Source organism: Nicotiana tabacum, chromosome 20, assembly GCF_000715075.1.
Source record: "Nicotiana tabacum cultivar K326 chromosome 20, ASM71507v2, whole genome shotgun sequence".
NCBI classification, from domain to species: Eukaryota; Viridiplantae; Streptophyta; class Magnoliopsida; order Solanales; family Solanaceae; genus Nicotiana; species Nicotiana tabacum.
Genome location: NC_134099.1, coordinates 42,564,256 through 42,592,016, shown reverse-complemented (window position 1 = coordinate 42,592,016; position 27,761 = coordinate 42,564,256). Strand labels below are relative to the sequence as shown.

At 37.8% G+C, this 27,761-nt stretch overlaps 1 long non-coding RNA gene across 2 annotated transcripts; it reads left to right on the top strand.

Moving 5' to 3' along the window:
- Nucleotides 1-8,305: 8,305 nt before the first annotated feature.
- Nucleotides 8,306-26,759, top strand: LOC107792784 (uncharacterized). Of its 2 annotated transcripts, XR_001649609.2 has the most exons (5): nt 8,306-8,825; nt 23,999-24,082; nt 24,156-24,230; nt 24,991-25,114; nt 26,525-26,759. It is a non-coding gene; the product is annotated as an uncharacterized LOC107792784 (long non-coding RNA). The 2 variants fall into 2 exon arrangements; XR_001649608.2 differs by lacking the exon at nt 8,306-8,825 and having other exon boundaries at nt 23,904-24,082.
- The last annotated feature ends 1,002 nt before the right edge of the window (nt 26,760-27,761 follow it).

The following is a 27,761-nucleotide window of genomic DNA, read 5'->3' as shown; positions in this document are numbered from 1 at the left end:
CCCTTAGACATTATATTATACTATGTATTTTTCCTTAGACGCTCATGCACTCAGTAACACCCCAGTTTTGGGCTAGTTAGTAATTATTCTTGGAATTTTCTTATGTTTCAAATAGTTCTTTAACTGTTAAAAGCTTCCGTAAATGTTTTCAAACATATTGTTATCGTGTTGATTGTTGAGTTGTGGCTGACCTAGTTTCACTATAGGCACCATCACGACGGGTCGGGTTTTGGGTCGTGATAAGTTGGTATCAGAACCTAGGTTACATAGGTCTCACGAGTCATGAGCGGGTTTAGTAGAGTCTCGCAGATCAGTACGAAGATGTCTATACTTATCTTCGATATAATGTAGAATCTTTAGGAAATAAACTTCACATTCTTGAATTCCTATCGTGCGAAATTGATTCAGCTTGAAGCTTAACTCTTTGAATTCCTTCCACACATTCGTGTGCATGCAAGAGCACTCAGTATCAGCTGTGCATCGATGGCTCATGATTCCCTAATCTAAGGGCAAGATATGATTTCTGTGTGTTGATGTTGGGGCCAGTCTGGAGGACTTGAGGCTGAGTTTTGCCTATAGTTTGAGCGCTGAGGCGTTGATTATGTGGGCATGTGTTTTTGGAATTATATGTTCTTTAGTGTCCTTATTAGTGGAAGTGATGATTGGATGGCTATCTGATGAGTATGATGTGACTGCGAGATGTGTTCATATGATTTGACTATAGTGAGAAGGGTCTGCTTAAGGGTACAAAGAACTATTTGGTGCTTGAATTCCATCGCGGTTTGACGTATAGCCACGAGTTATGGGTGTGTGAAGGATCTTTCCATGTGGTCTAGTTGGGGAATGGAGTAGATTTAATGTTAAGATATGAGTTCAGACTCAGGAAGATTTGATGATTGCGGGATGTTTATGGATGTGGAATGGTATATAGAGAAGTTAGTTTGAGGCGAAGCAGGTGGGTTATCTCCTACAGAGTATTTTGAAGTTGTGTAATACCTATGTTGTTTGTTGAAAATCCTCTTTTACTAGTGAATTATATGTGCTACAGTTCAAGTGTGGATCGCGTATGCAAGTTGTCTTGACTGTTACGAGGGTGAATGCAAGATTTGCAGATGATTTGAAGTACTAGATGTTTTGTGATGCACGAGCTTATAAAGGATTTAGTTAAACCTCGCTATGGTATTATGGCAGAAATAGAGTATGGGCATTATGGATTTTTGGGTGTTTTGGTCTATGGCTTTGAGCCAAGTAGGGGAGTCTGCTATTGATTAGTTGATTGCACAGTTACGTGTTTTATTGGTTTCAGTTTTAGGTATATTAGTGAATTAGTTTTGGCTTTCAAGGGTTGAGATCGAAGAATACTCAAGTAAAGGAAAATTTGGATAAGGGTTGTGTTATTCTTTGTGGGTATATGAGAAACGTTAGATGAATTAGTTGTCATTATAAGGGATGTAATGGTATGGAGTAGGATATCACTCAGTTGCTCAGAAGGATAGGTTATTTATTTGGGTGTTGCGGATGGGGCACAGGTCGTGTGATTTGTTTGATTAGTGTTATTGAGGCCTGAGTTGAGTGGATGACTCCCAAAAATGGTTTTAATGGATTCGAGACTTATATGTAATAATTAAAGATCTTCAGGGGGTGTATTTGGCCAGAAACTGAGGTTTACATTGGAGAGTGTTAAGACTTGTGGCATTTCTATATCATTATGGATTCTACACATCAGTATCAGGAAGGTGAAAGTAATGGCTTTAGATTCGCAGGAAGTCTCTTCAGGGTAAGTATTTTGAATGTGGTGCTTTTGGAATATTTAAGAGAGTATTCAGTGGCTTAGGAGCCTTAAACGGTGTGGTTTCTTGCTTGAGTCTTGTGTGGTGAGTATGGGTTGAGGATTGCGGTATTATGGCAAGGGGAAATATCAATTTGAAAGAAATTTAGAAGTAACTTGGATAAATAGGACAGCTTGGTAATAGGTCGGATCGGCATGGTAAGGGATATGATTAGTTCTTTGGGTGCTTTTGAGGTAATGAGTTTCTATAGGTGTTTCGTGGCAATGCTCTTGGGTTTTTGGTGGCTTGCATGGCTTGGTTGAGTTAGAAGGATTCAGTTCTAATGGTTTGGTTTTGTGCAAATTTTATTCGGGAAATTCTTGATGGTTTCTACCACAGTTAGAGATGTATAATTTCTACTGGCTTGAGGAGCATGTGATGTATAGTAGTTTTCTTCTAGATTGGATCAAATGGAAAGTTCTTCGCTAGTGGAGTACGTAGTTGCTTGTGGCTCATAATGGATTATAATGTTCTCATATTTGTCATAGGATGGCATGGTATATGCGGTATGTTGTGTAGGGTTGAGATTGGCATGTGAAAGGTCACAGTTCAGTTATGAAAGGAAGGTCATAAATTCTAAGGCAGCACGGGTAGTTTCAGATGATTAGGCAAATGATATTGCTAATTGGTATGGCTTTATGAGGGCATGCTTTTCAGATAGGCAATGTGATTGCATAATGATACATCGTTGGTATTACGGCACTCTCTTGGTTGATCGACTGCTGATATTCTAGTTTGCTTGGTGGCATAGAAGAATTTTAGGAGTATCCTTCGTGGAATGATTGGGTATTAGAGGTGTGTTATATATTCGGGCGGTGTAATTGGGATCAGATATGGTGATTCGTGTGCTATATGGATATAGAGAATGGGAGTTCTTATAACAGGTAATGTTGTAGTTGTGGGTCGCGTGTATCGGCCTTGTATGGTGACTATCGGGGGTTTGGAGACCCCGGTGGATCCTTTGTTACTTAGTATGTTAGATTTTGATGTGATATTGGGTATGGACTATTTGTCTCTACGTCGTGTTTTTCTAGACTGTTGCGCTAAGACGGCGACGTTGGCTATGCCGGGAATACCACTGATTGAGTGGCGAGATTTGATGGATTATGTTCCCAGTAGGGTGGGTTTTTTTTCGTTGTTGAAGACCTAGCAGATGGTTGGGAAGGGTTGTCTTTATTATTTGGTCTTTGTGAGGGATGTTAGTGCAAAGATTTTTACCATTGATTTGGTTCCGGTGGTGAGGGATTTTTCCGGATGTGTTCCTACTACCAGGCATGCAGCCGGACAGGGTTGTTGATTTCGGCATTGATTTGGTGCCGGGCACCGTATTGTATGGCACCGGTAGAGTTAAAGGAGTTGGAGGAGCAGCTTCAGGAACTCCTTAATAAGGGGCTCATTGGTAGACCAATATGGATGTGTGTTCTGCATCTAATCGACTTTGTTGACTCTGGGTTGCTATTGTTGAGGGATGTGTTGATTCGATTGTAATTAAGCTTATCAGTATTCTGGGGTGGTCTATGAGTTACCTTCCATGTTGCAAGGCATTATTATTTATTGGTTATAGGCACATATGATGCGATTCTATTGGGATCCTATAGTGGAATTCGAGCGGGAAGAGTATTGGGTATTGCTCGATAGATGGCGTATCGGTTGTGTCCTTTTGGGTTTGTGTGGTGTTATGTCATTTGCTTCGCCGTGGTTATAATGATTTGTTTTTGGTTCTAGACAACAAATTGCATGTGGTTGTTGATTTTAGGCATAGCGACTTGAGGTGTTTCATGTGGACTAGTGTTGGGATGGGGTCGCGCATTGGAGCGAAGTTATGCAGAGGTATGATCCTTCGGGTTAGATTCATGTGTTCTGGTTCTACTATGTGTGATGGGTTCTCAGCATTGTGTTGTGGTGGTACCGGTGATCTTGCGACACAGCTCTCTCATTTGAGTCATCTTTCCATGATTTGAGTACATTTGGACTGTTGCTTATTAGCGCACGGGTCACACGACTTGAGGATTTAGATTGTGTCAATGTGTCATGTCACTAGAGTAGTCATGTTGGATGAGATGAGGTCATTGGGATCTAGAATGGATACTATCGGATTCGATTTCAGCATGTTGGAAGGATAATATCGGGATTCGACTTAGAAATTACTATGGTCCTTGTCGAAAGAGAGGGAGATCCACGACTAGTCGGTCTGAGGGATGGTTATGACTTTATGCGTGTTTTAATTCATCGTTGGCAGTAAGAAAGTGTTGGAATGAGGCTTTATTTGATAAGAGATTTATTATCGGTATTCGGTTGTTCTGAGCAGTGTTGTCATTTGAAGTTTTCGCTATGAGTGTTCGAGTAGTATGGTATATCCTGTAATTTCCATCTTGAATTGTGGTTATGGCTTGGTACAGCGTGTTCAGTTTTATTCGGTGCTTAGATGTGAGATTATGATATAATAGATGATTTCGAAAGTGGAAATTTGGTTCTAATGTTTATGGACTAGGTTGGATTATGAAATTTCAGTTACGCTGTGCTATCAGACCTATATGAGATAGGGTGACGTGGGATCACCCGCGGGTATGTGCATGGTAAGGTTACACAGCGATTTAATGGTTTTTGGAACAACTCGAGGCACGTTCGAGGACGAACGTATGTTTAAGTGGGGGAGGATGTAACGACCCGACTAGTTGTTTTGAGCATTTGCACTACGCTCGCTAGTTCTCGGGCATGACTAGTCCCGTACGATGTATTATGACTTATATAAATTGTCGGTTTTGGTTTTCAAGATAAGCGGAATAGATTTGGAAGAACAATTCTCAGCTTGAAGCTTTAAATTTGAAAGGTTTGACCAAGTTTTGACTTTTTAGTATTCAATCTCGGTTTTGGAATTTTATGATTTGGTTAGCTCTGGTAGGTGATTTTGGACTTGGGAGCGCGTCCGGAATGTATTTTTGAGGTCCGTGGTAGATTTAAGCTTGAATTGGAAAAATTTAAAATTTGGCGTTTTCCGGTCGGCACTGGAAATCTTGATATAGAGGTCGGAAAGGAATTCCAAAAATTTCAGTAGGTCCGTTGTGTCATTTGGGACGTGTGTGCAAAATTTCAGGTCCTTCGGAGGTGATTTGATAGGTTTCGGCATCGTTTGTGGAATTTGAAAGTTTATAAGTTCTTGCTTGAATCCAAGGCTGATTCGGTGTTTTGGTGTTGTCTTGAGTGATTCGAAGACTCGACTAAGTTTGAATGATGTTATGTGACTTGTCAGTATGTTTGGTTGAGGTCCCGAGGGCCTCGGGGTGGTTTTGAGTGGTTGACAGGAAGTTTGGTATTTGAGTTGTGCTGCAGATTTTGTTTTTCCTATTATTTACGCACCTGCGGATTGGGGACAGCAGGTGCGAGGTCCAAAGAAGCGGTTATGTAGCGCAAGTGCACAGCAGGGGTCGCAGGTATAGTTTGGTCCCCGCATCTGCGATGACCACAGGTGCGGTCAGGCAACCGCAGAAGCGAAAATGCCTTTTAATGAAATTCCACAGAAGCAGAGGATTTTGTGCAGATGCGGCCCCGTAGATGCATAATGGGGACCGCAGATGCGGAAGTGCTGGGCAGTGATTTTGGCCGGGATTTGACCTTTGGGTAGTGATCTTCAAGAGGAATCAAGGATTTTCAATGGGGTAAGTTACTTGGGCTTTATTATCTGTGTTTGACCAGTTTTTCATTGTTTACTCATGATATTAGTGAAAATTAGGGAAGAAAGTTGGGAGATTAGGGCTTGAAATAGGAGAGTTTAGATTGGGGATTTGAGAGACCATTTGAGGTCCGATTTTGATGATTTTGGTATGTATAGACTCGGGAGTGAGAGGAGTTTCTAGTTTGGCGACTTTTGTTAGGTTCCAAGACGTGGGCCCGGGGTCGAGTTTGCGCAAATTCGGGATTTTTGAACTAATTTGATAATTTTCATATGGGTTTCATACCTTTAGCGTATATTGATGATAATATACTGATTTTGGTTAGAGTCGAACCATTTGGAGGCCGAATTGAAGGGCAAGAGCATCGCGGGCTAGAGTTTGTCTTGGCTTGAGGTAAGTAACGCTTTCAAACTTGGTTTTGAGGGGCCGAAACCCCGAACTATGTATTGTATGATTACTATTGAGGTGACACAAATGACAAGTGATGGGCGTGTGGGCATGCACCGTGAGAATCGCGGCATGGATAATTACATGGCACTGCTTAGTGACTCTTTCTTGCTGATATCTGTGTTGTAATTAAGTGATTAAGTTAATAAGCTATAAATCATGCTAATTATCATGTTAAGGCTTCACGCCAATACTGTTGAGACCCGAGAGGTCGTTTCTTGCTGTCATATCATTAGCTTCATTGATATTCTGTACTCAGTCATGTTCATGCGTATTATATCATGCCTCAGTCTTGATTATTGTTATTCTACACATCATATCATTATTGGGCTTGTATCATGACATTTTGAGCCCCCGTGTGTGAGATTGGAGAGTGATGACTGAGTGAGGCCGAGAGCCCGATATTGAGTAACAGTATGGGATCGGGCTGCACGCCGCAGCAAGATATTGAACATGCCTTCATTGGCTTGTTATAGCGCTTGGACTAAGAGAAGCCCCTCCGGAGATCTTTACACCTCCAGTAAGCGCAGATGATATTATTGACGGATGGATCTTCCCTGGACATGGATCTTTTCCGAAGCACTTATTATCTGGAGATGGATCTTCTCCATAGGCTGGAATGGCCTTCCTCAGTACTGGATGACTATTGTCAGTGATGTGTGTATATATATATATTCCGGGATGTATCTTCCCTGGGCCTTGCCATATACAGTACCGAGTGGTTGTGAGGTTGTTATTGTTATTATCTGGAGATGGATCTTCTCCACAGGCTGGAATGGCCTTCCTCAGTATTGAGTGACTGTTGTCAAAGATGTATATATTCCGAGATGGATCTTCCCTGGGCCGTACAAGCCATATACAGTACTGAGTGGACGAGCATTTGAGATTGTGGGCAAATGAGGCACTTAGCATGGTGCATTTCATATAGCATGTGCATTAACATGTAGATGTAGCAGAGTTACACTTCTTTACCTTGTTTATACTTGCTTTATTTTACGGTTCGAGCAGTTTATTTAACTGAAAGCATGCCTACGTTTCTGTATATTATTTCTGCTATCCTTGAGGAGGTTGAGTTCATCACTACCTATCAGTCCAAAGGTTGTACTTGTTACTTACTGAGTTGGTGTACTCACATTACCCCCTGCACCTCGTGTGCAGATTCAGGCACTTTGGATCCAATGCCAAATGGTTGATCGAGGCTGCTGACTTAGGAGATTATTGAGGTATCTGCACGACGTTCGCAGGCCTTAGCTCTCCACCTTACTTTCCAGTTGTATTTCAGTTGTTCCTTTAGATATTAATATGACTATGTATTTTCCTTAGACGCTCATGCACTTAGTGACACTCCGGTTTTGGGCTGGTTTGCAATTATTCTTGGAATTTTCTTATGTTTCAAATAGTTCTTTAACTATTAAAAGCTTCCGTAAATACTTTCAAATTATTGTTATCATGTTGATTGTTGAGTTGAGGCTGGCCTAGTTGCATGATAGGCTCCATCACGACGGGTTGGGTTTTGTGTTGTGAAAGTTTATGAATGGGAAAATATGAGAAATTTAAAAATTTTGAGATGGACCCATCTGTTACTATACCAAGACATCTTCACCTTTTTTGTTCAAATTGGTCGAACTATTCTCTTATCACATATTAGTCAATAAATGGGGAGTTTTAACTATATTAATGGGTTCTCTCTCAAGTCATTGGGGCGACGTATTAACTAGTATTGAGCACGTAATTTTTGCTCCATGGATAATTACTCGTAAAAATAGTCCAAAAACAGTTTTATTTGCTTTTATAGAATTTTGGAATTTTTCACTCTTTCTATCTGATTTGCTTTTCATTTATTTGTATTTTTCCATGTATATTTAGAAATTTTTTAAATAATAAAAATCATCAAAAACATATTTTCGTTCACTTAGCTTATTTTACGATCTTAGTTGCATCTTAGGATTTAATCATATTTTAATGCACTGGTTGAAACATAAAAATCACCAAAAAATGTGTTTATTAGTTTTGAGGTTTAATTAAATAATTAAGTTGGTTGATATACTTTAATTAGTTTAATACTAGGTTAGAAAAATAGGCTAGTTGTAGAAAATCTGGATTTAATTTAGGATTTTAACTAACATGGCTAGAGTTTAAAATTAAAGAAAGAAAAGAAAAGAGGACCTTTATTGTGTTCAGACCCAAGATTGGGCCAATGTATTTGCCTAGATCCTTTTGAACCCAAGCCCCTATCCAAATCCCTGTGCTGCCTGACCAGCCTGGCTCCAGCTCCGAAACGATGTCGTTCATCCCCAAAAGGGCGTCGTCTCCTTTTCTTCACTCAATAAAATGACCAAATCCCCATGTTTGTCTCATAATCCAAACAACCCCCTACATCTAAGAACCCTAGATTCCCTAATTTATAAAATGCTCTCAAATCTTCCTCTCTACCCCGCCGTCTTTCGTCGCCCGTAAATCGGCATCTGGCAGGGACTACCACCAAATGACCCCAAATTTTCACCAAATACTCCTCACCACCTCCTCAACCCTAATCCAGCATCATACTCCCTAAAACCCCTCTCAACCTCGCCGATTAGAAGATCTAGGAATATATTTTGGCCCATTTTCCTAATTACCATCAACCCAGTGTCATCTTTATCTAACTCTTACAACAAATGATATGTCTTTGAGAGACCGTTCATTTGGGGTCATTAGTTCACTTCAATTCTGGTGGCCAATTCCCCCCAAAACTTTCACCTTTCATTTTTAATTGGCGTGCTAAAGTTATTGTTATATGTAGCACTGTCCGAAATGAAGAAATCACGGCCAGTACTCGTGTAGCAATAATCTTTTCACGTCGGAGTTCATTTTTGTCATCTTGATTCAATTAGAACAGGTATATCTTTCTCTTACTATTCTTAATTGTTTAATTATGTGTTTAACTTTTATTGGTCTGAATTCGTTTTAATTAAGTTAAGTTTAGTTGTACAAACTTATGCTCTAATTGCAACTTGTCACAACCCCAATATCCCACCTTAAGGTGTCGTGATGGCACCTAGTCTCTAAGACTAGTAAGCCTAACATACATGAAAAAATAACAAAAATAATAATAGAAACTATACATCCCTAATACATCAATATCAATAATAAGAGTATGCAACAAAAATCAAGGACAGAAGGTGACTTCGAGACATCCGAACGCCGGCAGATATACCTTGAAGTCTCCAATCTGGAAGTTCTACTCACTGGTGCCTAGCTTGGTATGAGGCACTTGAATATTCACAAAAAGATGTGCGGAAGCGTAGTATGAGTACACCACAATATACCCAGCAAGTATCAAGCCTAACATCGGTAAGCAGTGATGAGGTCAGGTCAAAACACCTACTAGGATAAGAAAAAGAAATTGAACAAGTATAATATAGTCTAAGAATGTAAACAAGGAAAATGAGGCAATAAGGAAATACAACAAGATTAACTGTGTCACGATCCAAACCGATGGGCCGCGACAGGCGCCCCGTAATCTACTCAACCAAGTACCAACATAATGTATCTTTCTTATTACATCATTATATACACGTGACATACGGGCCTAATAGGCCAAAATGATCCTTTATAAACTCAAAACATAGGCCGACAAGGCCGTAAAATCTTTCATCTACACCACATATGTCTACAAGCCTTTAAGAGTACATAAATGTCATAAATGTCAGGATAGAGTCCCGCTATACCAAACAATACATGTCTAAATCATACCAATCAAACATGCAACTCTGAAGCGAATGGAGAGCACCAACATCCTCCGCTGAGCTGATAGCCTACTTGGGGGTCTCTCGACCTATCTATCTGGACCTGCGGGCATGAAACGCAGCATCCCCAGGCAAAAAGGGACGTTAGCACGAATAACGTATTGAGTATGTAAGGCACATAAATAAGTACATAACAGACGTGGAGGAAATATAGAGTAAATGACTCCACCTGTAAGTCTGAATAACTTTGTAAATCATGAAACAATTATAGTATCATGCATATGCATATGAATGTCATGTCGTGCATAGGTGTATGCGTTCATAACATCATCAAGCCTCTGAGGGCATCCCATCATATCATCTCGGCCACTGTGGGAAAAATCATCAACGTATACCAGTTGATCAGGTGGTGGTGCGTATATAACGCCATAACCTTTCCCATATTCTATATGCATATATATACATACATATATACACATATATAATGCCATCTGGTCATGGGTCAACGTACATGAATGCAATGCATGAAAATTACGTTAATAAAATCTTTCGGAATGTCATAAGACCATTTTGTCGTTGAGTAATATCCATGAAATAAACCTTATCAATTTACGTATTTTCTGAGACCCATGAACAGATGAAAGAATAATAGGACACATGGAGAATCAAGTACATAGGCACTTCTAACACTTCATGAATAGAGTCATTTATGAAAGTTGGTCATTTTCTCGTTTCGTTCATATCGTATAGATCGTGCCAAAAGAAAGAAAGGATAGCCTTAACATACCTGAGCCTATTCTCTTGACAATCCTTCTAATATATGTTGATTGCGACAAAACGCATAACGGCGGATCGAAGTAGGGGAAAATTCGTATGGTATTCTTGAGAAAGATTGCACCGTGATCTCTTAGAATCGGATTTACGCTATTGTAGCAATCCATCCGTTAGCAAGCCTAGATCTCTTGTAAGAGTTCATAAGTATTATTTTGAATTACATGCTTTAGTTGCTGCCCATAATTTCCTCTTAAATGACTAGCTCTTGTTTGATGTGTGCATGGAATGATGCAGCAAATGGAGGTTTAAATAATCTTGTAAGTTTGTAATTTGAGTATATCCAAATACAAAAATGGAATGAAAGTAGGAACAAATATCACCCACTCACTTGGTATATGAAAACACTTTTTCGTATGAACCATACCAATATGTAACAATCTCTCATCTTTTAAGATTTGCGGCCCCCACTTTTGGGATGACTTAGTCACAAATATATCTTAAAATATGACACCTTGCAATTCTTTTTAAGAGTCATTGATTTGAATTGTGGGCTGCCACATTACAATATTATCCAAATATATCCCCAATAAATAGGTAATGTCTTGTTACCCCGTAAAATTGAGAATTATTTTGACTTACTTAAAATATTACTCACTTTTCACATACCTTATACACCTTACTATTATGATCATGTGGTACCTTGTATGGTACTAGTCCATAAATACCGAGTATTTTAGCTTGAGCTAGATTTTATCCCAATATGCCAAACTTGGACGAAAATTCGTTTTCTTTGACTTGCTTCCCTTTCACCTTTACGAATTTACTTATTACTTATTTGAAATGGCATAATCTTTATAATCTCCAAATAATCTTTTCCATGGACTAATGTCAGTTACCTTATGACAAATTCAACGTACAACACTATAGGGTGCAACATCGTTGTAATGTAGTACTGTGGGATGTGACATCTCACTTTCGGGTTCTCATTAGTTTATTTATGGTGTGTTTTCATGTACAAAAATATGGGGTGTAACATCATTCCCCTTTTGGAACATTCATCCTTGAATGTTGAATGATGCGCTTATTGTTATCATATCCCAAAGCTCTTGCGAATACTTTAGTAGTCCTTTTGTCACCTAGGCAACTATTCTGTGAATAAGTCCAAAGGCCAGGACATTCCCTCCTTTAGGCCTCTTTCCCACGCCATGACATGTGATCGAATTCCTTCCACTCTCGTAACTGTTGCTGCCTTCCATTATGTTGCTTATACGATATGAACCTTGTAAGTATGCCTATGCGACTCTCCTCTCCTTTTTCCTCCAGATTTTAGCCAATCCTGAAGTTCTTCGCTTGGTATTTGTCGAACTTACGAATATTGCTATATCTTATTTTATAGACCTGGTTATCCATTCGTATGGCTTTACTACACCTACATAGGTCATACTATACCATAATTTTTACCTCGATTTCTCATTATTGAAGTCTGCTACCAAATCTCAGATTACTTTCATTGCTTATCTCATACATATAAATCTATATCCTCTAATGCCTCCATATTACTGTTCATCTTTAATAATGACGGCATAATCTCCTCTCATACTTTATAACTTTTAACCATCCATTGTCGATTCACCTCAATTTCGATCCATAATCTACCCCTAATAACTCAACCTTTTCTGTAATATTGCTACTAGGAATCACATTTTATCGGGGAACATCTGAAATGGTTAGAATGATCCACCAGAGGAGATACCCTGCTTTCATAACCATATCTCATGGCATCCCAATGTGATTCATCGTGCGTGGGTATTTTAATCCTGTCCAATTCATGAGATCCCTTTCTTTTATTCGTCAGATCATTACTCAATCTAAGGCCTAAACATCATTTTTTTTGTCTATAATAACTACACCCTCATTTTATTAACAGGGCAGCATTCCATCTCTTCTGAATGTTATTAGTCTTAGACTCCTTTGAGTTCATTCAGGTTATACTGAACTTTCTATAACTTAGAGAAAGCAATAGCTTTCTTGTTTTCATGGCTCTTAATCCCGATGACTTATCCGTTCTCGTCACCATCTTACTCGCCCTTTCTCGTTCTTACTCCTGTCATAAAACTTTGTCGCTTTACTATATTTTAGCATGGGACCCATACATATCTATTTATATTATTCACATCTTTCCTTCAACTTGCTTGCACCATAGATTTCCTTATGTTGTTCTGGAACATCAAGTAAGACATCACATTGTCTCTAACTATTCTTTACTCTCACAATCAAGCTTTTCGATACCTAGACCATAGGTTAGAAGATATGCTATTGACGTTGTTGCTATCATTCCTGGATATTCCCCGCGCTTCTAGCCTTCTATCCCAAGTATGGAATATTCTCAACCTTTTGCTTCTGAGTATCTCGTTCATTATTCACATTTACCTTACTTTCCTTAAAGCCTCACATCACATCTTATATCTCTTTCATGACCTTCCCTCCACATAGATATAATGCACATCCACGTCTTGAACTTCTATTATAATACATGCACCTTTTTACAAAATCTCATGAGAGCTTCATACTAACCTCTTATGAGGTTGAGACACCTCTAAGTGGCTTTATCGTAGTGCCGTTATAGAATATAGCTACTGCATTATCTCTCTCGTACCTTTGATAGTAAGGGTGATTCTGCAATGTTTTCAATCACGATTTCTATAATTTTCAGGGTCCAATAATCAGATTCCTGATTTACTTCGTTGATGTATATCTTTAGTTTCCTCTTTCTTATCAGCCTTTATGTAGGCTTAAGCCACCTACCGATATGAGGTTCGTGGTATTAGTCATTACTTTAGCCCTCCATGGACGTTATGGAATATCCATGATACAATCTTTTAATAATTCATTCCTTTATCTATGACCTGGGCTCAATTCTTTCTTTTAAACTATACCGAAATCTTCTACGGCTATATGATTGTCAACATACATGCTGCATGGATAATACCCTGAACTCTCAAGTGCATTCATAAAGTAACCAAACTTTGGATCATTGATCGAATGATTCTTTCATTCCTTCTTAGTTTTCTTTAAACGTAAGCCATTACCTTTCCTATTATTTCTTCCCCCTTGTTGCATGCATACTTAGCTTATCTTAGCTCTCACGCATACCGGAATTTTCGTACAACTCATATGATCTTCGAATATTGCTTTTGATTTTACTTCCCATTCATTAGCCACGGTAGGTTCCTCTTTCTTATGGAGAACGTACAATGTCGTTGTGAAACTGTTGTTACAAGACCATTTCCTCTTTAGGTTGCTGAGTTCAGGTTGCAGCCTTTTTCCTTATTGTCCTTAACTTGTCTTTCATTATAGTACTTAGGGAGGACTCTCTGACTCTTGTAAATCTGTGAGCTTATTATATTGTACACTCGACGGACCATCTAATGTCTTTCGTTGCCTATACTTATCTGTAGTTACTTATCTCCATGCCCTTGTGCTTGTGGGGTTGATTCTGGACTGATATTTTGACCGTCTTCCTAGTGGAACTCTTTTTTATTTCCGTAACACTCATACAGTACCTTTTTCACTTCGCCGCGGTAGGTTCCTCTTTCTTATGGAGAACGTACAATGTTGTTGTGAAACTGTTGTTACAAGACCATTTCCTCTTTAAGTCGCTGAGTTCAGGTTGCAGCCTTCTTCCTTATTGTCCTTAACTTGTCTTTCATTGTAGTACTTAGGGAGGACTCTCTGACTCTTGTAAAGCTATGAGCTTATTACATTGTACACTTGACGGACCATCTAATGTCCTTCCTTGCCTATACTTGTCTGTAGTTACTTATCTCCATGCCCTTGTGCTTGTGGGGTTGATTCTGGACTGATATTTTGACCATCTTCCTAGTGGAACTCTTTTTTATTTCCTTAACACTCATACAGTACCTTTTCACTTCTCCAACTCTTATATGAATATATCTCAACTATTACAATGTCATAACTGCGGGGCTGAATTCACTATATTGGGTTTTACTATTTTTATCTTGCACAACCTATTGTTATGTCTGTTTCCTCTTGACTGGCCATAATTAGGCTCTTCCTGAATCAACTACTAACTACTCGTTGGCCCATTCTCATGTCAATATTCCACAAAATCTTTCTTGGGTTATTTTCTTTGTCTTAACTTACGTCTCACACTAACTCCTTATCTATCAATAACATCTCGGGCAGGGACCTGTACTTCCTCTCATTGACGTCATAATTGCATAATGTTCTGGAATTGTAGCATATACGTAGGAGCTGAATAAGTGTAATCTCATTCCTTTTTTGTGTTTACCGCATTCTTCATTTACCATTCCATGATTACTAGAACCATTTAATTCTGACTTTATGTCACATCACTTCATATTCCTCCCTTTAGGGGAGTACTAAGATTTAGCATTATGATGATCTACTTGTAGATGTTTTACCTCTTTAGCCTTGGCGTTTTCTCACATCATCGATGACCCTTACTCGCCTTGTGGTAATCCTTTTGTACCAAGAAAATGAAATTTCTCACTCGCGAAAGTGGCACTTAGTGTAACTGGCACACATAGTCCCTTAAGCTTAAACTTTGCTCACATTGCTTGCTTTAGGGAAGCGTCTTCCTGAATGACCATTTTTTGAATTTCTTCTGAATCTTTGTCTGTTGTCCATTCTACTATCGCTAGAACAAAATCTAAAATTCTCATGATGCCGACTATTATCAAATCATTCAGTCCTTAATTTATGTTTAGTTTATCTTGTTCACCAGCCCATACTGATTCCTATTACTCCGGGGTCTAACTTTTCCTCTTGGTAATCGCTCTAGAGTTGCGATCTTATTTCTCAAAATAAGGACATGACTGTATGGCATATACTCTTTTGTTGTCTTAAGGCTTATCACCTCTTGTCTCTTCCTTTACTTGAATATAGATTTTGTAATATTATCATCTTTTGATCTACCGTTGTCATCCATGTACCACATCTTACTCAGAATGCTTCATTAACTCTTTTCTTATTTCCTGCTAACATTTATGCCTATCACTTTATTCTGAAAACTCGAACAAGAAATTCTTTTGCTTTTAGCTTCCCTTTGTTCCATCTAGTGGCTCATCAAGTTGCTTAACGTTCTCTATTTACTAGGGACACGAGCCACACTAAGGTAATATGTATCCCTTCAAGGCTTATAGTGCATGTCTTTGTAGTACTCATATCTGGTTGCACTATTTTAGAGTGTACCATCTGGGTGTCTCACAAGGAGATCTACTAGCACACTTGCAATATCCTTCAAAAATGTCAACTAACACAAACAATTCATTCATCATTTTGGTTTACTCTAACCCCAGCCAAATCCTGATGTTCTGTCCTTTTCTTACACTACACATGCTAGCCCTCATAGGGCATAACTGAGATGGGTACGTCCAATTGTACATACCTCTGTTACTGTTGAGGTAACTCTTAATACTTATATTTTTCTGCCGGAACTGTAATACTGATAATCTTCATTAATTGGGCGCCTCATACCCTTCTTGACCCTGCTTCTTTTACTTCTTGAAAGCATTGTCTTTCACCATAAAGGTGGATAAATATTCTTGCCTTAAGGTTCCTTATCAAGAGGCTTACACCTTTCAGTACGCACATGATCTGCTGAACACCTCACAGTTACTTATCGTAGGCATCATACAAAAATCCAATTCCTCTTACTCAGCTTTTCCACAACTATCTCTCTTTCGAACCTTCTTTCCGGGTGTAGGTATTGTCTTATTTCAAATAAAATAGAATTTTGGAATTTGAATTCTTATAAGTGAGCTCTACCACATGAGCTAGAGTAAGAAGAAAGAGTGATAGTCTTAAATGCCCTGTAGCCTCCTGCTTATAAGTGTGGTGCACGACACACCCATAAACAAGACTCTACTAGACACGGCTTGTAGACTCCCTAGGACATAACTGCTCTGATACCACTTTTGTCACGACCCAAACCGATGGGCTGCGACGGGCGCCCGGTATCCTACTCAACCGAGTACCAATGTAACGTATCTTTCTTATTATATTATCATATACATGTGACATACGGGCCTAATAGGCCCAAACTATCCTTTATAAACTCAAATCATAGGTTGACAAGGCCGTACAATCTTTCATGTACACGACAAATGTCTACAAGCCTCTAAGAGTATATAAATGTCATAAATGTTGGGACAGAGTCCCGCTATACCAAATAATACACGTCTAAATCATACTAACCAAACAAGCAACTCTGAAGCAAATGGAGCGCACCAACATCTTCTGCTGAGTTGATAGCCTACTTGGAGGGCTCTCGACCTGTCTATCGGGACCTGCGGGCATGAAACGCAGCATCCCCAGGCAAAAGGGATGTCAGTACAAATAATGTACCGAGTATGTAAGGCACATAAGTAAGTACATAACAGACATGGAGGAAATATAGAATAAATGACTCCACCTGTAAGTCCGAATAACTTTGTAAATCATGAAACAATTATAGTATCATGCATATGCGTATGAATGTCATGGCGTGCATAGGTACATGTTTCATAACATCACCAGCCTCTGAGGACATCCCATCATATCATCTTGTCCACTGTGGGCAAAATCATCAACATATACTAGATGATCAGGTGGTGGTGCGTATATAACGTCATAACCTTTCCCATATCCTATATACATATATATACATACATATATACGCGTATATAACACCATCCGGTCATGGATCAATGTACATGAATGCAATGCATGAAAATTACGTTAATAAAATCTTTCGGAATGTCATAAGACCATTTTGCTGTTGAGTAATATCATGAAATAAACCTTATCAACTTACGTATTTTTTGAGACCCATGAACAGATGAAAGAATAATAGGACACATGGAGAATCAAGAACATTGGCACTTCTAATACTTCTATGAATAGAGTCATTTATGGAAGTTGGTCATTTTCGCGTTTCGTTCATATCGTATAGATCATGCCAAAAGAAAGAAGGGATAGCCGTAACATACCTGAGTCGATTCTCTTGACAATCCCTCTAATATACATTGATTACGACAAAACGCGTAACGGCGGATCAAAGTAGGGGAAAATTCGTATGGTATTCTTGAGAAAGATTGCACCGTGCTCTCTTAGAATCAGATTTTACGCTATTGTAGCAATCCATCCATTAGCAATCCTAGATCTCTTGTAAGAGTTCATAAGTATTATTTTGAAAATGACATGCTTTAGTTGTTGCCCATAATTTCCTCTTAAATGACTAGCTCTCGTTTGATGTGTGCATGGAATGATGCAGCAAATGGAGGTTCAAATAATCTTGTAAGTTTGTAATTTGTGTATATCCAAATACAAAAATAGAGTGAAAGTAGGAACAAATATAACCCATTCACTTGGTATATGGAAACACTTTTTCGTATGAACAATACCAATATGTAACAATCTCTCATAGTTTAAAGATTTGTGGCCCCACTTTTGGGATGACTTAGTCACAAATATATCTTAAAATATGACACCTTGCAATTCTTTTTAAAAGTCATTGATTTGAATTGTGGGCTGCCACGGTACAATCTTATCCAAATATATCCCCAATTAATTAGGTAATGTCCTATAACCCCGTAAAATTGAGAATTATTCTCACTTACTTAAAATATTACTCACTTTTCACATACCTTATATACCTTATTATTATGGTCATGTGGTACCTTGTATGATATTAGTCCATAAATACCGAGTATTTTAGCTTGAGCCGTATTTTATCCCAACATGCCAAACTTGGACGAAAATTCGTTTTCTTTGACTTGCTTCCCCGTTCACCTTTATGAATTTACTTATTACTTGTTTGAAATAGCATAATCCTTATAATCTCCAAATAATCTTTTCCTTGGACCGATGTCAGTTACCTTATGACAAATTCAACGTACAACACTACAGGGTGTAACATCGTCGTAATGTAGTACTGCAGGATGTAATATCTCACTTTCGGGTTCTCATTAATTTATTTATGGCGTGTTTTCATGTACGAAAATATGGGGTGTAATAGACTGCAACTGGATCTAAAGCAATAAATGTAACTAGGAAGGAACACATAATAAGAACATCAAGAAAACAATATGAAAAAATACAAGTAAGATAAGTGAGAAAACAACGAGAATCACTACCAAGGTACCGCCGCGTAGTCTCATTTCACAATCAAAATCATAATCTTTCCTTATATCACCGCGGGAGCCTTACATATAGTTTTGAAAATCATTTTTTTCTGAAATAGCTACCCCCGTTTTAGCACACCTTATCACACTGTATGGCTTCAATTAGTTCCCCTACTAGCAACACGTGTATCAAGCTCATCTTATCTCATTGCATGCGTATCAACCCCTATTCTTATACCACATCATGCGTATCAATATCACAATATATCACAACTCGCACCTCAAGATCTCAACTACCATAACTTCCAAAAAGAATCAATAGTATCGATGTTTCCACCACAAACAGCCCATAGCTCAACCACAATGTGTACAAGAGTCTAAAATTTAATAGATCAACAAGAATAGTATTTCACCAATTAACAACTTTGCCTCAATGTGATAATAGATTTTACTACTTCAACACCAAAGCTCAACATGAAGATATTCCAAGAAATAGCAACTTTGAGTAAGGTAGCTCAACAGTTAATTAATTAACAAGGCACTAAGGAAACAATAACTTCAACTAAACATGTAAGGGTAATTAACAAGTAAAAGATCGAACAAGTATTTAACAATGTCAAACAAGGCACGTAAGGATCAATTAATGATGAAAGATATAACATGTTATGACAATACGATTAAAGGCATGAAAAGAAGCTAAATAGCCTAAACCGGTCAATTACCATATATAGCCTGTGTACCCGCTTATCACCTTGCGTACATGACTTTCACGTACCACAATTTACACAAAACAACTCCAATCCTAAGGGGTAATTCCCTCACACAATGTTAGACAAGATACTTACCTCAAACAAGATAACTTAATCTACTAGTAAGCCTTTTCCGTGAATATCCAACTCCAAACAGCTCGAATCTAGTCAAAATAAATTTATACAATAAATATAAACATAGGAAACTATTTCGGATAATAAAGGTGCAGTCTTTAAAGAAAATCTAAAAGTCCACTCAAAAAGTCAACCCCGGGACCGTGTCTCGAAACCCGACCAAACTTACAAAATACGAACACTCATTCAATAATGAATCCAACCATATTTAAACTATTTAATTCCGACCTCAAATCGACCTTAAAATTCTCAAAATATAGCCTATGAAGTTTTCACAAATTTCCCCAGTTTTTCCAACCCAAGCTCTAATTAAAAGGTAAAAACAATGATGGATTCATGTATGATAATCATATCCGAATCAAAATCACTTACCCTAATCAACTCCTTAAAGACCGCTTCAAAAATCACCCAAAACGGAGGTCTTAAGCTCAAAAGATGAAAAATAGAACAAAACCCTCGATTTGGAAATTAAATATTTGCTGCCCAGTTATTGTGAACCGCGATCGCTGAAAGTCCCTCGCGATCACGAAGAACAAAATGAGCATTGCCCTCAAACACCCAACGTGAATGCAGAGCAAGGGACGCGAACGCGATGGTTAAGAGAAATGCCCCTACGTGAACGCGATCTCACCTACGCGATTGTGTAGGCCTGATGCCCGAGGCCCCCAGCTGACCTCTCCTCTATGCAAATGCGTGGGCTATCTTGTGTCTACGAAGAACTGAGACCCATAAGCTACGCAATTGCAACCAATAATAGCGAACACGATGCACAAAAATTCGCCAGTCCTCAAAGTCCCTTTTGCGATCGCGGACCTTTCCTCTTGATCACAGTGAAGGAAACCAGAAAGCAGAAGACCAACACTCTCAATACAAGAACAAATGGTCCGAACTCAATCCGAAACACACCCGGGGCGCACTGAACCCCATCTAAATATACCAACAAGTCCTAAAACATGATACGAACTCGCTCGAAGCCTCAAATCACATCAAACAATACAAAAACCATGAATCGCATATCGATTCAAGCCTAATGAACTTCGAACTTCTAAAACTAATTCCGAAACATACTAAACCAACTCCAAGTCGCCTCAAATTTTGCACACAAGTCATAATTGTCACAACGGGCCTATTCCAACTTGTGGAACCAAATTCGTGACCCGATATCAATAAAGTCAACTCTCAGTCAAACTTCTCAATCTTCCAAACCTTCAACTTTCCAACTTTCGCCAATTCAAGCCAAAACGACCTGCGGCCTCCAAATCAATATTCTAACATGCGCCTAAATCCAAAATCACCATACAAAGCTATCGGACCATCAAAACTCCATTCTGGAGTCGTCTACATGAAAGTCAAATTTCGGTCAACTCTTTCAACTTAAGCTTCCAACTTTGGGACTAAGTGTCCCAATTCACTTCGAACCTCACCCGAAACCAAACTAACCACCCCGGTAAGCCAAATAACCACAATATAACATAGAGGAGACAATAAATAGGGGAACGAGGCTAAAATACTCAAAACGGCCGACTGGGTCATTACATCCTCCCCTCTTAAAAGAAACATTCATTCTCAAACGAGTATAGAGACATACCTGAAGTTGTCAAAACAACCACTACAAAAGAAATAGCGTTTAGCGACGGATTTTAGCGACAAGCCATATTCTGTAGCTAAATGATGACAGATTAGCAATGAATTTTATTGTTTGTCGCCAAATAAGCTACAAAAAATTAGTATCAAATACAACGATGGATTAGCGACAAAAATTTACATCCGTCGCTAAAAATGGGCGCTTAAAATTGGCGCCTTTATTTACCTACAAAAATAGCGATGAAAGTGGGGCGACAAAAATTATTAAAAAATAGCGACGAATTTAACAACCAAAAACTTTGTCGCTGCATTTATTTTACTTATCAAAACATTCCAAATTTAATTGCGACGAAAATTCCGTTGCTAGATTGGTAAAAATAATTTTGTCCAAGTTATTATTATTCTGTCGCTATTTTCGTCGCTGTGTCTTTTTAAAGTTAAAGTTTATCTAGGGCACAAATCTGCTTACAGACTCATATTCTCTCTCTCTATCAAACTCTCCCACTTTCTCTCATCTTCAATAATGTGAGATTCTTTATTCGAATACAACAAACTGGGCGTGAATCTAAAGCTCATATTCAATGGGAACATAGATATCCATATTTTGTTTTTCTAATTTTGCTGGTTCATAGCTATTCCTGGGTTTTTTGAACACGCTATCAAATGAGTTTGGCTGGTTTCTTCAAATGAGTCTTTTGGTGAGTTCAAGATTACTTTTTTTCACTGTCTTTTGGTTTTATATACATTTTTTAGTTCTACCACATGTACAGAATTTGATGGCTGCTTTGAATACTGCTTTAACCCTCTAGATCTAGTATTCTCTTTGTTAATCTTTTCATTTTAGAGAGGGGTAGTTTCAAGTACCTTGGATCGGTTATTTAGGGGATCGGGGAGATTGACGAGGATGTCACACACCATATAGGGGTGGGGTGGATGAAGTGGAGGTTAGCGTCGGGAGTCTTGTGTGACAAGAAAGTGCCACCGTTACTAAAAGGTAAGTTTTATAGAGCAGTGGTTAGGCCTGCCATGTTATATGGAACTGAATGTTGGCCGGTAAAGAACTCACACATCCAGAAGATGAAAGTAGCAGAGATGAGGATGTTGAGGTGGATGTACGGGCATACAAGGATGGATAAGATTAGGAATGAAGATATTCGAGAGAAGGTGGGCGTGGCGCCCATGGAGGACAAGATGCGGGAAGTAAGACTCAGATGGTTCGGGCACATTCAGAAGAGGAGCACTGATGCACCGGTGAGGAGGTGTGAGCGACTGGCTGTAGTGGGCATGCGGAGAGGTAGAGGGCGACCTAATAAGTATTGGGGAGAGGTGATCAGACAGGACATGGCGCGACTTAGGATTACTGAGGACATGGACCTTGACAGGGAATTATGGAGGTCGAGCATTAAGGTTGTAGGTTAGGGAAAGTTGTGAATATTTCTACAGCACTATAGAGTGAGACTAGCCAGTTAGGAGTTAGACTAAGAATGTTATTGGTCGTCTATTGATGCAGGGCGTTACCTGCTAGTTTTACTATACCAACCATCTATTTCGTATTTTATATTTTGTATTTCATATCTCTTATACTGCTGTTATTTTATTATGCATTTTTATGGTACTAATATATCGGCTCCTGTTGCTTTTTTGAGCCGAGGGTCTCCTGGAAACAGCCTCTCTACCCTTTGGGGTAGGGGTAAAGTCTGCGTACATATTACCCTCCCCAGACCCCACTTGTGGGATTATACTGGGTCGTTGTTGTTGTTGTTGTTGTTGTTGTTGTTGTAATCTTTTCATTTGGAGGATTATATAGTGGACCCCAGCTATTTTAGAATTGAGCTGTAGTTGTATGATTGTGTTGAAATACTTTTTGGTTCTAGCAATTTTGTTGAATTTGACAACAACTTATTTGGTTCTAGGAATATATTGTTATTGAAGGCATACCTTGAAACACTGTATACTTTTTGGTTCTAGCTTATTTGGTGCAGGCATGTCATATTTATGAGTTTTAAAATACTGTGGAATTCTTAAGAGATTTAAAAATTTCTCCCTCCTAGACATTAACAACTAGAACCAGCTAACAGAGGCGGACCTACGTTGCATGTAGAGGGGTCACGGGACCCCGTTAGTCTCGGACAAAAATAAAAAACCTTATATATATATATATATATATATATATATATATATATATATATATATATATATATATAGGACCCCTTAAATATTTTAGTTGTGCCCCTAGACACAATAAGACGGACGAAAGAAGTGGTTTTGTTGGGCGGCTTAAAGTCCCTTGTTTGCTGAATGATCCGGGTTCGAGTTCCTCCTTCAGTGTTATTGAATGAATACAACGTAACTTTATGTACTTAATAACAAATTGTTTTAATTTATTCTTTATTCTTTTTCTTTTGAATTCAATTATAGTTTAGTTCTAACTTCTAATACATAATAGTTAATTATTATTTTTTTCAAATTCATGCCTTAAAATTAAAAGCTTCAAATTAAAATTTATCACTCCACAAATAGAAAAATAAAAATCCTTATGCCACAACTTTCTCATTAATCACTTTGACTCCGACTTAGCAATGAAAACTACGAGTTTAAGACTCTTTTTTAGTTTTTTTTACTATTAACATACCCTTAATCTTGATTTCTTTGAAGTTTGAATGCCCTTTTGATTATTAAAAATAAATTATAAATTTTAAAGTGCGAACCATGCTTAATCAAACATTTTTCCTTTCCATAACACCCACTAGTGATTAGCATACAGTGGTGCCCCACCATGCTCAAATTCTGGCTCCGCCTCTACCAGCTAATATTAACTTTCAATAATTCACAATCTTAGTCTTTCGAAATTGTGGGCATTGGAGGGTGGAGAAGGGCAGAAATAATGATAAAACAAAATTTTCGTGTATTTTTTTATGCTTGTTGATTTGTTAGCTTACAAGAGGCTGGAAACAATGAGAACGGGCGAGCACCTCATTCTGCTTGGAGAAACTATGATAATTTTAATGAGTATTTCTGGTAAGCTTTACTCCCAAGGTTGTAGGACTCCCACTTCTGCAATCTTCTCACTGACCCTTCCACTACTCTGCAGGTCCCGTCATTGCTTCAAGCTTGGCTGGCCATGGCGGAAGATTCTTCCTTCTTCCTGCATCCAACACCCTCAAAGGTTTGGGATTTTCTTTTGGTATCGTTATGTATGTTACATTGTGATATTCCATCTTTATAAAATCTCGCTAGAGGTATATTTGTATCATTATGCAGGTTAAAACACGAAAATGAAGAGCTTCATGTTCACAATTTAAAAGTGTTGTATCCCTTCTGCTGCAAAGTAATATAGTTCATGTTTCTTGGAAGGAAGAAATTGGCATTGCTCCACGGAAAAATAATTGTATTAAGGATGGTAGTTTAAATTGAAAGCCCTACAATGTGGTGAATTAAATTACCCATTATCAGAGCTCATGCAACCTTCACTTAAAGAATTCTTGAAACACATTGACCCTTTTTTATAAATCAGGATATAACCCTTTTTTGAAAAGAGAAATTGCATACATTTGATTCTGTTTCGGTAGCTCTCTTGACTCTTTCTGTAAGGCAGCATTTCTGCTTTCATATGTAGTATCTTTGACTGCAATCTTCAATTGAGTAAAAATTTGAATCATTTTTCATTATCTTTTTACAGTTACCGGTGCTCAGCATTAGTCGGTCTTAGATCTAGGTGGCTGTGGATAATTTAGTATCAATCTGGTTACCATGAATTTTTTATAATACACTTATCGGTGGACATAAAGCATGTGTTACTGATTTTCATGTGTATTTCCAATCTCTAGTTTGGAACATTGTCCTCTTGTTTCTTGCTAAATTCTGCTTTATAATTTTTTAGGTTTCAATTTTTTTAGCTTGTAACTTTCGTTTCCTATCTGCTACAGAATATTCTTAAATCTGGAGATGGCAAGTGCAGGGGAAAAACTTCTTTTGTTGAGTACCGGACATTTCTCCATCTTTAACACAGTTTTCATCGTCTTTGGATGTTTCTTTTCATGTTTTTTCCAGGTCTGCTACTCGTCACTGATAGCCGTGATATTTCCTCTTTTCTTTAATCTAATGTTATCACTTTACAAAATTAGCTAGCTATGTCACTAATGAGGTTTGGAGAGTCTTTAATTTACATGGAAGTTCAAGAAACAAATTAAAATATTCTTTCTAGGTGCTTCCTTAAACTAACAAGATTTTGAAGGTGAGAACTTGTTTAGTTTTTAGTTTCTCTGTTCTACTTAAGTTGCTTCCTTTTCTTTATTTTATTTTTCAATATCATAGTCAAATTCGCAGTTGCGAACTCTGTAAAATCGTGTAATTAAGATCCCTCATCTGTTCAATTTTTCGATGCTCTCCTCTATTTCAGCATTTCATGCTCTAAAGGTCCCACTTTTCCTCTTTAATTTGAGTATGCTAAGTTCTTGGTCTTTAGACTATTCTTTTGTAGCCTTCAGTTTTGATTTGAAATATGGAGATATTTTTAATTATCCTAAAATATGTGATAGAACTTTGTTGGGTTCATGTGTATTTGAGTGCTTCCATTTGTCTACTGTAGAAACATGTATTTAGGGATTTAGATGCATGCTACCTTATATATATGCATCATTCAGTTGCACGATTTTGTGGAGTCCCTTTTGTTGTATGACCATGTTGTAGTTGTTGTGTATTGATCTATGTGTCCAATTCATTTGTTCGCAACATGAAGTTTCATCATAATTGTCCAGAAAAGGTCATCATTATGATTTTTAATTCTATAGTTAATTTTTGGTTTCTGTGGGTACTTTATTAGTAAGTTATTCTGAGGTTTTGAAATGATAGATTTAGGCTTTGTGAGAATTATGTGATCTGTTTAGCTACTACTTAATATGATTTGTAGGAACCAATATTGTTAGGCTCTTTTTATGTTTGTCTTGTTATAATTTGGCGTAAGATTTTGGGTTCTACATAACCGATACTAAAAGAATCTTTGTAATCCAGTTAGATACCTCTAGAACTCCATACAAGTAGCTACAAACTTGCATTGTAACAAAACTAGAGAATACCAAATTGTTCCTTGCTTCGTTGTATTTCAGGTGAAATCCTATCAAGAAATATTATAATGGATATAAATTTGATTTACTTTTGGTAGTTAATTTGTTAAGTCATAAATATTTTGGAAGTTTCTTTGAGTTAAGATCTTAGCAAACGCAAGTGATGCTCTTCGTTGCCTCAAATGAATGTGTGTTAGACAATTGAATTATCTTACTAGGCTACTAGCTGAGAAATCTCACTACAATATCACGGATGTATGTCAAATGACAATGAACTTCAAATTATTGCAACAATGCCATGAACTTCTATGCTCTGTGTGTATTAAGCTCTAACTTTTGTCCCTATGCTTTTGGATTTGCTCAAGTATACTAATTATTAACTCTTCTACGGATGTAGCACCTACAGTTCCTACCTCTTCTGCTGCTGCTAACATTGATGAGGTTCATGCATTGGGTTCTGACGATGATCATGACTCTCCAGCCTCGCATAGTTAGCCTATTTTGTTTAGACTTTATTGTTGGTGCTTGTGGATGTTTTTTACTTAACGATACAATTACATGCATTATATTATATATCATGGACCTTGTCGAATGTTAATTATATTAATATTAGTCACTTTTAATTAAGTGTATTTAATAGCGTTTATGTAATATGCTTGAACAGGGTACATTTAAAATAATAAATAAATAAAAACATTAAAAAAATTAGCGATAGATATTTTTCGTAGCTAAAGTTAACGAATTATTAACGAATTAAATTAAATATTGCGACGGATTGGCGACAAAAGATTTTTATCGCTGAAACAACGAAGAACTAGCGACGGATTGTTTCGTTGCTAATAAGAACAAACGACGAATTTTTTTATGAAGTGTGGCGACAAAATTAGTCAAAATAGCGACGACACAAAGCAAAATAGCGACATATATTTTGGTCGCAAAACTTGGCTACAGATATATTTCGTCGCTACTCCGTCGATAGATCTGCGATGGTTTTGTATTTTTCGTCGCTATGAGCTTAGATACAAGCATCTTAGAGACCAACTTGAATCCGTCGCGAATTCGTCGCTAAACTCTTTTAGCGACAGAAATAACATCTACAGCGACGGAATATGTCGGTCGCTAAACGCTGTTTTTTTTTTTGTAGTGAACCGATCTGGTCATTACATTTCTCTTATCTTGAAACTGGCAGAGCCACTGAAAAAGTTGTCATCATCCCGTCCCTTGAAAGGTACATCTCATTTTGGATTTCTAAATTTAGGCCACCTTAAGAAAAGGAATAGTATTTGTTCCTCAAATCTTGTAGTAGATAACAGTAATATGTATTTTTATCGTGTTGGACATAGAGAAATAATTAAATCGTTGTGGAGGATTTTTGGATTGTATGCACTCTCTCCGAAACATGTTTTTCCTATTTTGTGTTTAGCAACCTTTGAATTCTTAGCGAAATGATGAAAAATAAAAAGTAACAGTAAAATATTTAACCTATTGTTGCATAAGTCCTAGACAATCTTTGGAGAAAAAACCCAAAGCCCGAAGAGCCAGAAAGCTCAGAATGCACTGATAGTTCCATTAATAAAAGAAACATATCTGATTTACACAAATAGCCACTTTCTGATTATTTAGAAATTCACCAC